This window comes from Lithobates pipiens, unplaced genomic scaffold (assembly GCF_037356315.1).
Source record: "Lithobates pipiens isolate NorthernLeopardFrog02 unplaced genomic scaffold, aLitPip1_a1.2 Scaffold_30, whole genome shotgun sequence".
Classification (NCBI taxonomy): Eukaryota; Metazoa; Chordata; class Amphibia; order Anura; family Ranidae; genus Lithobates; species Lithobates pipiens.
The window spans coordinates 32,458,493-32,471,719 of NW_027507791.1; positions in this window are offsets into that span (position 1 = coordinate 32,458,493).

The following is a 13,227-nucleotide window of genomic DNA, read 5'->3' on the forward strand; positions in this document are numbered from 1 at the left end:
GCCTTTTGCACATCTCTTCAAGGGGATGGGGGTCTTCAGTGACTTCTCTCAGCTGAGAATCCATAAAGCTTATCACCTTCGTTTTTCGTGGCCTCCCGTCGGCCCAGGTGTTGCGTGCCGTGACCCGAGCTGCATTGCAGGGCTCCAAAGGTCGCGTGATACACCAACTGAGATATGCACGATTATCGAAGGACACCTTAAATTACTTCGAAACTCAAGAAACAACGTAAAGAGAACCCATCAAAGTGCACGGGAGGTCAGGCCTCTTGCCTTTTGCACATCTCTTCCAGGGGATGGGGTCTTCAGTGACTTCTCTCAGCTGAGAATCCATAAAGCTTATCACCTTCATTCTTTGCGGCCTCCCGTCGGCCCAGGTGTTGCGTGCCGTGACCCGAGCTGCATTGCAGGGCTCTAAAGGTCGTGTGATACACCAACTGAGATCTGCACGATTATCGAAGGACACCTTAAATTACTTCGAAACTCAAGAAACAACGTAAAGAGAACCCATCAAAAAAAGTGCAAGGGAGGTCAGGCCTCTTGCATTTTGCACATCTCTTCCAGGGGATGGGGTCTTCAGTGACTTCTCTCAGCTGAGAATCCTTAAAGCTTATCACCTTCGTTCTTTCGTGGCCTCCCAGGTGTTGCGTGCCGTGACCCGAGCTGCATTGCAGGGCTCCAAAGGTCATGTGATACACCAACTGAGATCTGCAGGATTATCGAAGGACATCTTAAATGACTTCGAAACTCAAGAAACAACGTAAAGAGAACCCATCAAACAAAGTGCATGGGAGGTCAGGCCTCTTGCCTTTTGCACATCTCTTCAAGGGGATGGGGGTCTTCAGTGACTTCTCTCAGCTGAGAATCCATAAAGCTTATCACCTTCATTCTTCGCGGCCCTACCGTCGGCCCAGGTGTTGCGTGCCGTGACCCGAGCTGCATTGCAGGGCTCCAAAGGTCGTGTGATACACCAACTGAGATATGCACGATTATCGAAGGACACCTTAAATTACTTCGAAACTCAAGAAACAACGTAAAGAGAACCCATCAAACAAAATGCACAGGAGGTCAGGCCTCTTGCCTTTTGCACATCTCTTCCAGGGGATGGGGTCTTCAGTGACTTCTCTCAGCTGAGAATCCATAAAGCTTATCACCTTCATTCTTTGCGGCCTCCCATCGGCCCAGGTGTTGCGTGCCGTGACCCGAGCTGCATTGCAGGGCTCTAAAGGTCGTGTGATACACCAACTGAGAGCTGCACGATTATCGAAGGACACCTTAAATTACTTCGAAACTCAAGAAACAACGTAAAGAGAACCCATCAAAAAAAGTGCAAGGGAGGTCAGGCCTCTTGCATTTTGCACATCTCTTCCAGGGGATGGGGGGGCTTCTGTGGTTAATAGGGGGAAGTCCAGTGAGTGACGATCTCTGCAGATTGTAGAATGACTCCGGGAATGATATGGGAGCTCCTGGTTCACTTGGATGGTTTCATATTTTCTATCGCTTTTAAGGTTGCAGCACCTTTCGCACAGCGGCTGCAGTTCTGTGTTTTAATTTTTTTTTATATATTGATTTAGCACCTTAGCGCGAGTTTTTGAATCGTTTTAATGATTCTTGTATACAGCCATACAAACCTAACGCGTTTCGTCATGCTACCTACGAGAAAGGCTTCATCCGAAACGTGTTCGGATTCTTGCTGCTGTATCCAGCCTTGTAGCCAATAAAGAATTGTTCCAATGGACGTTACCAAGTATCCGGTTTTACTGTCCCAAAGGATTATTGCCACAATTCAAAAGGCACCTGCACCAGTTTTTCAGTCCTCCCGGGTGATTTGTGGCAGACCGCGTTCTCTCATAGACAGGGGGCCGGACGCACAGGAAGTTAAATGCCCCCCCCCCACCAATGTGCCAATGTGCCTTAGTACAAAGGTATCACGGACAGCTGTGTTGAAACATCCACAACAAACTCGGAAACAGGCCCAGACCTGCCCCGGATACTTCTAAGGGGGTCAAAGAAGGGAAAGCATCAATCATTTGCGACATCACAAACAGACCTGCCGGTCACCTGACCGCCCCCCCCCCCCCCCCATCCCTGCCTCGCTACCCTGGGACATTTTGTGAAAGATAATACTCTTCTTCCACAGTAAAAATAAGGAAGTGTCAAATCTGCACGCTGATTGAGCAACGATTGTTGTTGACCTGGAGAAGCTCTGTGTCCGCCCCCCCCCCCCCCCCCCCGCCTCTTCACCTTTCCTTGATCCGTCGCCAAACAGACACGTCAATCATTAATGGCAGATGGGGGTTTTTTTTGTTTGTTTTTTTGGAAAAGGGGGAACATTCGGACACCAGACACATTTTTCACCTTTTTTTTTAGTGTAGAACAACGAAAAGCGTAACTCCAGCTGGCGAAGCATCTCCAGCGGCCTGAAACATGTCACAGCGACCGCATTCTACCCCCAATGCAGTGACGCTCGCTCAGGTGGCAGCCCCCCGTGGTGCGCAACCTAATATGATGTTCAGGAGTCAACACTTCCAACAAAAAAAAAACCAGACTTCCAAAGGAGTTCCGTCTGAGTTCTGCTGGAATTCCGACGGAGTTCTGACAGACTTTTCGGCCGAACGGACTTGGCCACACACAATCACACTAAACTCCGACGGATTCGAACGTGATGACGTACGACCCGACTCGAATAAGGAAGTTCATAGCCAGAAGCCAATAGCTGCCCTAGCGTCGGTTTTAGTCCGTCGGAGTAGCATACACACGGGTGGAGTTTTCGAAGGGGACCGGGTCCGGCGGAGTTCCTTCGGGAAAATTTGAAGCATGTTCCATATTCTAAAGTCCTTCGGACTTTGGCGAGTCAAAAGTCCGTTGCAGCCCACACACGATCGGATAGTCTGACGGACTCAGTCCTTCGGACTTTGGATGTTGAAAAGTCCGCTCGTGTGTACGGGGCATTACAGTCGGTTTATAATGTTACCTTTGCCACACATTGACCGGAATTTACCCAGCACCTTCACCATCCAGATCCATCAGCACCCTCCAACTTCCTTCGGAAGAGGGTCGGTCGGGTTCCTTTTATCGGACATTTAGATTCAGTTTCGGTCAACCGGTTATTAAAATGAAAATATAATAATGAATCGGTTGGACGTGGCCTTGTGTGATTGGTTTGAGCATAAACTTAGGAGAGTGGTGTGTATCCGCTGAGAGAAGGACTGGGCAGAGGATGCAGGGGGGATGGGCACCAGTCTCAAGGAGGCGCACTGACCCACTACAGTGCCCTGAAAAAGTATTCATACCCCTTGAAATTTCTCACACTTTGTCATGTTACAACCAAAAACATAAATGTATTTCATTGGGATTTTATGTGATGGACCAACACAAAGTGACACATAATTATGAAGTGGAAGGAAAATGATAAATGATACAAATTATGTAAAAAAAAGTGTGGGGGAGGGGCATTTGTATGGCACCCCCCCCGGAGTCAATACTTTGTAGAACCCCCTTTCTCTACAAGTCTTTTTGGGGGTGTCTCTACCAGCTTTGCCCATCTAGAGAGGACATTTCTGCCCATTCTTCTTCTTTGTAAAATATCTCAAGCTCTGTCAGATTGGATGGAGAGCGTCTGTGAACAGCAATTTTCAAGTCTTGCCACAGATTCTCGATGGGATTTAGGTCTGGACTGTGACTGGGCCGTTCTAACACATGAATATGCTTTGATGTAAACCATTCCATTGTAGCTCTGGCTGGATGTTTCGGGGTCGTTGTCCTGCTGGAAGGGGAACCTCCGCCCCGGTCTCAAGTCTTCTGCCGACTCTAATGCCGCGTAACACACGACCGGACTTTTTTCGACGGACTAGGTCCGACGGTCTTCCCGATGGACTTTAGGCGGAGTTCCGACGGACTATCCGAACGAACTGACTTGACCACACACAATCACACCAAAGTCGGACGGATTTGAACGTGATGACGTACGACCGGACTAGAATAAGGAAGTTCATAGCCAGTAGCCAATAGATGCCCTAGCGTCGGTTTTTTTCGTCCGTCGAACTAGCATACAGACAAACAGATTTTCCGACCGGACTTGAGTCCGTCGGAAAGATTTGAAACATGTTTTAAAATCTAAAGTCCGTCTGATTTTTAGACAGCAAAGGTCCAATGAAGCCCCACACACGAACGAATTGTCCAGCGGATTCGTTCCGTCGGACCTTTTGCTGTCTAAAAGTCCGGTCGTGTGTACGCGGCATAACAGGTTTTCTTCTAAGATTGTCATATATTTGTCTCCATCCATCTTCCCATCAACTCTGACCAGCTTGCCTGTCCCTGCTGAAGAAAACCATCCCCACCACATGATGCTGCCACCACCATGTCTCACGGTGGGGATGGTGTGTTCGGGGGATGGGCAGTGTTAGTTTTCCCCCACACATAGCCTTTTGCTTTTAGGTCAAAAAGTAGAATTTTGGTCTCCTCTGACCAGAGCACCCTCTTCCACATGTTTGCTGTGTCCCCCACATGGCTTCTCACAAACTACAAACAGGACTTATTACCAATGTCTTTCTACTTGTCACTCTTCCATAAAGGGCAGATTTGTGGAGAGACGACTAATAGTTGTCCTGTGGACAGATTCTCCCCCCTGAGCTGTGGATCTCTGCAGCTCCTCCAGAGTTACCATGGACCTCTTGGCTCTTCTCTGATGAATGCTCTCCTTGCCCGGCCCGGTCAGTTTAGGTGGACGGCCATGTCTTGGTAGGTTTGCAGTTGTGCCATACTCTTTCCATTTCCCGATGATGGATTGAACAGAGCTCCGTGAGATGTTCAAAGCTTGCAAGATTTTTTATAACCCAACCCTGCTTTATACTTCTCCACAACTTTATCCATGACCTGGTGTGTTCCTTGGCCTTCATGATGCTGTTTGTTCACTAAGGTTCTCTAACAAACCTCTGAGGGCTTCACAGAACAGCTGTATTTATACTGAGATTAAATAACACACAGGTGGGCCCTATTTACTAATTAGGTGACTTCTGAAGGCAATTGGTTCCAATAGATTTTCGTTTTTTTTAGTTAGGGGTATCAGAGTAAAGGGGGAGCCATACAAATGCCCCTCCCCCCCACACTTTTCACATATTTATTTGTATAATTTATCATTTTCCTTCCACTTCACAATTATGTGCCACTTTGTGTTGGTCGATCACATAAAATCCCAATAAAATACATTTACATTTTTGGTTGTAACATGACAAGATGTGGAAAATGTCAAGGGGTATGAATACATTTTTAAGGCACTATAGATGGCACAGGGGCACACTCTGAGTCATTAGATGAGATGGGGCACACAGGGATGCATTTTCTAAGTCACCAGAGGACACGGGGGAACACTTGGAGTCACAGGGGTGCATTTGGAGTCACAGAATGACATGGGGCACACAGGGGACACACTTGAAATCATAGAGCAAAAAGTGTTATACTTGAAATTACATAGCACACAGGCTTACACCTGAAATCACAGAGCATGCAGGGGTGCATTTGAAGTCACAGAATGACATTGGGGAACACAGGGGTGCACTTGGAGTCACTAGAACACACAGGGGCACACTTGTATCACAGAATGACATGGGGCACACAAGGATGCACCTGAAATCACTGAGCACAGAGGGACACACTTGGAGTCATAGAGCACACAGCAGTACACTTGGAGTCACAGAATGACCTGGGGCATACACGGTTGCGCATTTAGAGTCAAAGGGAACACAGGGGCACTGTTGGAGGCACAGGGAAACAGGGGCACCGTTGGAGTCACAGGGAACACAGGGGCACCTTTGGAGTCACAGGGAACACAGGGGCACAGTTGGAGTCACAGGGAACACAGGGGCACAGTTGGAGTCACAGGGAACACAGGGGCACCGTTGGAGTCACAGGGAACACAAGGGCACCGTTGGAGTCACAGGGAACACAGGGGCACCGTTGGAGTCACAGGGAACACAGGGGCACCGTTGGAGTCACAGGGAACACAGGGGCACCGTTGGAGTCACAGGGAACGCAGGGGCACCGTTGGAATGACAGGGAACACAGGGGCACTGTTGGAGTCACAGGGAACACAGGGGCACCGTTGGAGTCACAGGGAACACAGGGGCACCATGGGAGCCACTGGGAACACAGGGTCACCATGGGGGCTACAGGGAATGACCTGGGGCATACATGGTTGTGCATTTAGAGGGGAACATAGGGGCACTGTTAGAGCCACTGGGAACACAGGGTCACCATGGGAGCTACAGGGAACACAGGGGCACCGTTGGAGTCACAGGGAACACAGGGGCACCGTTGGAGTCACAGGGGCACCGTTGGAGTCACAGGGAACACAGGGGCACGTTGGAGTCACAGGGAACACAGGGTCACCATGGGAGCTACAGGGAATGACCTGGGGCATACACTGTTGTGCATTTAGAGGGGAACATAGGTGCACTGTTAGAGTCACAGGGAACACAGGGGCACCATTGAAGCCACTGGGAACACAGGGTCACCATGGGAGCTACAGGGAACACAGGGTCACTGTTGGAGTTACAGGGGTATTGTTGGAGTCACAGGGAACATGGGAGCACTGTTTGAGTCACAGGGAATATAAGAGCACCGTTGGAGTCACAGGAAACACAGGGGCACCGTTGGAGTCACAGGGAACACAAGGGTATAATTGGAGTTACAGGGAACACAGGGGCATTGAAGGAGTCACAGGCAACACAGGGGCATCATTGGAGTCACAGGGAACACAGGGGCACCGAAGGAGTCACAGGCAACACAGGGGCATCACTGGAGTTACAGGGAACACAGGGGCACCGAAGAAGTCACAGGCAACACAGGGGCATCACTGGAGTTACAGGGAACACAGGGGCACTGACAGAGTCACAGGGAACACAGGCGCACCAAAGAAGTCACAGGCACCACAGGGGCATCTTTGGAGTTACAGGGAACATAGGAGCACTGACGGAGTCACAGGAAACACAGGGGCACTGAAGGAGTCACAGGCAACACAGGGGCATCGTTGGAGTTACAGGGAACAAAGGAGCACCGTTAGAGTCACAGGGAACACAGGGGCACCGGAGGAGTCACAGGCAACACAGGAGCACCGACGGAGTCACAGGGGCACCGGAGGAGTCACAGGCAACACAGGGGCACCGGAGGAGTCACAGGCAACACGGGCACTGAAGGAGTCACAGGCAACACAGGGGCACTGAAGGAGTCACAGGCAACACAGGGGCACTGAAGGAGTCACAGGCAACACAGGGGCACTGAAGGAGTCACAGGCAACACAGGGGCACTGAAGGAGTCACAGGCAACACAGGGGCACTGAAGGAGTCACAGGCAACACAGGGGCACTGAAGGAGTCACAGGCAACACAGGGGCACTGAAGGAGTCACAGGCAACACAGGGGCACTGTAGGAGTCACAGGCAACACGGGTACTGAAGGAGTCACAGGCAACACAGGGGCACTGAAGGAGTCACAGGCAACACAGGGGCACCGTTGGAGTCGTAGGGAACACAGGGGCACCGTTGGAGTTACAGGGAACACAGGGGCACTGAAGGGGTCACAGGACACCGTTGAAGTCGCAGGGAAAACAGGGGCACTGTTGGAGTCACAGGGGCACCGTTGGAGTCACAGGGAACACAGGGGCACAGTTGGAGTCACAGGGAACACAAGGGTATAATTGGAGTTACAGGGAACACAGGGGCATTGAAGGAGTCACAGGCAACACAGGGGCATCATTGGAGTCACAGGGAACACAGGGGCACCGAAGGAGTCACAGGCAACACAGGGGCATCACTGGAGTTACAGGGAACACAGGGGCACTGACAGAGTCACAGGGAACACAGGCGCGCTGAAGAAGTCACAGGCACCACGGGGGCATCGTTGGAGTTACAGGGAACATAGGAGCACTGACAAAGTCACAGGGAACACAGGGGCACTGAAGGAGTCACAGGCAACACAGGGGCATCGTTGGAATTACAGGGAGCACAGGGGCACCGGAGGAGTCACAGGCAACACAGGGGCACCGGAGGAGTCACAGGCAACACAGGGGCACCAACGGAGTCACAGGCAACACAGGGGCACCAACGGAGTCACAGGGAACACAGGGGCACCAACGGAGTCACAGGGAACACAGGGGCACCAACGGAGTCACAGGCAACACAGGGGCACCAACGGAGTCACAGGCAACACAGGGGAACTGAAGGAGTCACATGCAACACAGGGGCACTGAAGGAGTCACAGGCAACACAGGGGCACCGGAGGAGTCACAGGCAACACAGGGCACCGGAGGAGTCACAGGCAACACAGGGGCACCAACGGAGTCACAGGGAACACAGGGGCACCGAAGGAGTCACAGGCAACACAGGGGAACTGAAGGAGTCACAGGCCACACAGGGACACTGAAGTAGTCACAGGCAACACAGAGGTACTGAAGGAGTCACAGGCAACACTGGGGCACTGAAGGAGTCACAGGCAACACAGGGGTACTGAAGGAGTCACAGACAACACAGGGGCACTGAAGGAGTCACAGGCAACACAGGGGCACCGTTGGAGTCGTAGGGAACACAGGGACACCGTTGGAGTCACAGGGGCACCGTTGGAGTCACAGGCAACACAGGGGCACCGAAGGAGTCACAGGCAACACAGGGGCACCGAAGGAGTCACAGGCAACACAGGGATACTGAAGGAGTCACAGGCAACACAGGGGCACTGAAGGAGTCACAGGCAACACAGGGGCACTGAAGGAGTCTCAAGCAACACAGGGGTACTGAAGGAGTCACGGGGAACACAGGGGCACCACTGGATTCACAGGGAACACAGGGGCTCAGTTGGAGTCACAGGGAACACAGGGGCACCGTTGGAGTCACAGGGAACACAGGGGCAACGATGGAGTCACAGGGAATATAAGAGCACACAGGGTATACTTGAAGTCATAGAGCACACAGCAGTACACTTGGAGTCACAGAATGACCTGGGGCATACACGGTTGTGCATTTAGAGGGGAACATAGGGGCACTGTTGGAGTTACAGGGAACACAGGGGCACCGTTGGAGCCACTGGGAACACAGGGTCACCATGGGAGCTACAGGGAACACAGGGGCACTGTTGGAGTTACAGGGGCATTGTTGGAGTCACAGGGAACATGGGGGCACTGTTTGAGTCACAGGGAATATAAGAGCACCGTTGGAGTCACAGGGAACACAGGGGCACCGTTGGAGTCACAGGGGCACAGTTGGAGTCACAGGGAACACAAGGGTATAATTGGAGTTACAGGGAACACAGGGGCATTGAAGGAGTCACAGGCAACACAGGGGCATCATTGGAGTCACAGGGAACACAGGGGCACCGAAGGAGTCACAGGCAACACAGGGGAATCACTGGAGTTACAGGGAACACAGGGGCACTGACAGAGTCACAGGGAACACAGGCGCACCGAAGAAGTCACAGGCACCACGGGGGCATCGTTGGAGTTACAGGGAACATAGGAGCACTGACGGAGTCACAGGGAACACAAGGGCACCAACGGAGTCACAGGCAACACAAGGGCACCAACGGAGTCACAGGCAACACAGGGGCACCAACGGAGTCACAGACAACACAGGGGCACCGAAGGAGTCACAGGCAACACAGGGGTACTGAAGGAGTCACAGGCAACACAGGAGCACTGAAGGAGTCACAGGCAACACAGGGCACTGAAGGAGTCACAGGCAACACAGGGGTACCGAAGGAGTCACAGGCAACACAGGGGTACCGAAGGAGTCACAGGCAACACAGGGGCACCGAAGGAGCCACAGGCAACACAGGGGCACCGAAGGAGTCACAGGCAACACAGGGGTACCGAAGGAGTCACAGGCAACACAGGGGCACCGAAGGAGTCACAGGCAACACAGGGGCACCGAAGGAGTCACAGGGGCACTGAAGGAGTCACAGGCAACACAGGGGCATCACTGGAGTTACAGGGAACACAGGGGCACTGACAGAGTCACAGGGAACACAGGCACACTGAAGGAGTCACAGTCAACACAGGGGCATCGTTGGAGTTACAGGGAACACAGGAGCACCGTTAGAGTCACAGGGAACACAGGGGCACCGGTGGAGTCACAGGCAACACAGGGGCACCAACGGAGTCACAGGGAACACAGGGGCACCGAAGGAGTCATAGGCAACACAGGGGCACCGGTGGAGTCACAGGCAACACAGGGGCACCGAAGGAGTCACAGGCAACACAGGGGCACTGAAGGAGTCACAGGCAACACAGGGGCACAGAAGGAGTCACAGGCAACACAGGGTTACTGAAGGAGTCACAGGCAACACAGGGGCACTGAAGGAGTCACAGGCAACACAGGGGCACTGAAGGAGTCACAGGCAACACAGGGGCACCTTTGGAGTCGTAGGGAACACAGAGGCACCGCTGGAGTTACAGGGAACACAGGGGCACTGAAGGAGTCACAGGGACACTGTTGGAGTCACAGGGAACACAGGGGCACTGAAGGAGTCACAGGGAACACAGGGACACCGTTGGAGTCACAGGGAAGACAGGGGCACCGTTGGAGGCACAGGGAACACAGGGGCACCGTTGGAGTCACAGGGAACACAGGGGCACCGTTGGAGTCACAGGGAACAGAGGGGCACCGACGGAGTCACAGGGGCACCGTTGGCAACACAGGGGCAACAACGGAGTCACAGGGGCATTGTTGGGGTGAATGGGTACATTAGCACTGGCTTCCTCTAAGTGCCAAAGAATGAAGCCGCCATTAGTGTGTTTTGGTCTTCAGCCGCCACCAAACCCTGAAATCTCGTTTTTCAGTGGAGTCGCCTTTAAAGACTGAGGTTGACAATTGTTGGTGGTGAGAGTCAGAAATGATTTTATAAATTGTGCTGGAGGCAGCAATGTCATCGTTGTCAGGTCGAAGGTCGAGGAGAACCAAACAGTTGCACAACCTGCCATCACCCACATTCACTGATAAGCTCGTTCCATGTTGGCTCTGACCTTTAACCTCTTGCAGCACATTCGTGGTAAAAAAGTGTTTACTGAGATTGTGTGCGAGATTGTAAGACAACCAGTCATTGTTGTCACCTGACTGAGGATGAGTTAGAAGGAGGCCATGACAGCAACTCTCCAATGTCCTTCTACAACCTAATCCCCCATATATCACTCTGTATAATATATCTTATATCTGGAGAGTTGTGATGTCACTCCTGTATAATATATCTTATATCTGCAGAGCGGTGATGTCACTCCTGTATAATATATCTTATATCTGGAGAGCGGTGATGTCACTCCTGTATAATATATCTTATATCTGGAGAGCGGTGATGTCGCTCCTGTATAATATATCTTATATCTGGAGAGTTGTGATGTCGCTCCTCTATAATATATCTTATATCTGGAGAGCGGTGATGTCACTCCCGTATAATATATCTTATATCTAGAGAGCGGTGATGTCGCTCCTCTATAATATATCTTATATCTGGAGAGCGGTGATGTCACTCCTGTATAATATATCTTATATCTGGAGAGCGGTGATGTCACTCCTCTATAATATATCTTATATCTGGAGAGCGGTGATGTCACTCCCGTATAATATATCTTATATCTGGAGAGCGGTGATGTCTTCCTATAGAATCCACATTATACAAAGCAGAAATATTCCTAAATAATTTTCTATAGATGTGTTATACACAGTATATCCCACAGGGTGGCGCTCTTCCCCCCCCCCCTCCCCCCAGTCATTCCCGGTCCTGAAGGTCTTTTCATTCCACTATCTTCCAGTGTAGTGGATAATGAGCTCCTTGTTGGGTGTAATATGAACATCGGACTCTGGCGGGCAGAGTTGCACAGTGGATGGTCTCTGTAGATCTGAATAGCGGTGGAGTAAATTGTGTTATGATCTGTCATAGGAAACATAATACTGCCCTTGTATCGCTGGCCCATTCTGTCGTAATCTTTCTGCAGGCAAAAATAAACACTAAAATATTAATTTAAATATAAATATTTCAGGTTTAGCCCTCCATTGAGATGGAATAGAAGGTAAAGTGTCAGCCTTGTACCCGGCCCCCTCGCAAAATAGACACCTACTATGGAGACCCTGATGTCAAGGGGAATCCTGTTGTAATATATACTCTAATAGGATCCTGATGTAAGGAGGATTTCTGATCGGGACCCTGATATAAGGGGGGCTCTGATGGGCACCTTGATGTAGGGGGGAATTCTGATGGGGATCCTGAATTAAGGAGGGTCATTGATGGGAACTCTGATATAAGGGGTGACTCTTATGGGGGCCCCAATGTAAGGGGGGACTCAGGTGGGGATCCTAATGTAAAGGGGGACCCTGATATAAGGGGGGACTCTTATGAGGGCCCTAATGTAAGGGGGGACTCGGGTGGGGACCCTGATGTAAGGGGGGGCTCGGGTGGGGACCCTGATGTAAGGGAGGACTCTGGTGGGGATCCTGGTATAAGGGGGGACTTGGATAGGAATCCTGATGTAAGGGGGGGCTCGAGTGGGGATCCTGATGTAAAGGGGGACTCTGATGTAAGGGGGAACTCGGATAGGGATCCTGATGTAAAGGGGGACGCTGATGGGGACCCTGATGTAAGGGGGTCTCATATTTTTTTTCCAGTCTAGGAATATTTGTAAAATATGCAATTGGACTAAAAAGTTTGGGGACCCCTGCTCTAGTGGAACCATCTGAGTTAGAGTTGGGGAGGGGGATTAGGGTTAGGGCTAAAATAGGATTAGTGTTAGGGTCATAGTTAGGGTTACAGTAGGGTTAGTGTTAGAATAGGGTTAGGCTTAGAGTTAGAATTGGGTTAGAGTAATTCCCTGTACACACGGTCGAAAATTCAGACGGAAAAGGTCCAATCGGATTATGTTGTCAGAAAATCCAATTGTGTGTGGGCTCTATCGGACTTTTTCCGTCGGAAATTCTGATGGAAAAAATTTGAGAGCCGGATCTAAAATTTTCCGACAAAAAAATTTGATCTGACTTTTTCCGATTGTTTGTTTGTAGAGAATTCCAACGGACAAAGTGCCACGCATGCTCAGATTAAATTACGAGACCAACGCTATTGACTACTAGCCTCTACGTAGTCCCGTCGTACACAACGAACGTCACCACGTTCCGAACGATCGGATTTTCCGACAACTTTGTCCGACCGTGTGTGTGCGCAACACAGGTTTCGCCCAAAATCCGTCGGATTTTGTGGTCGGAATG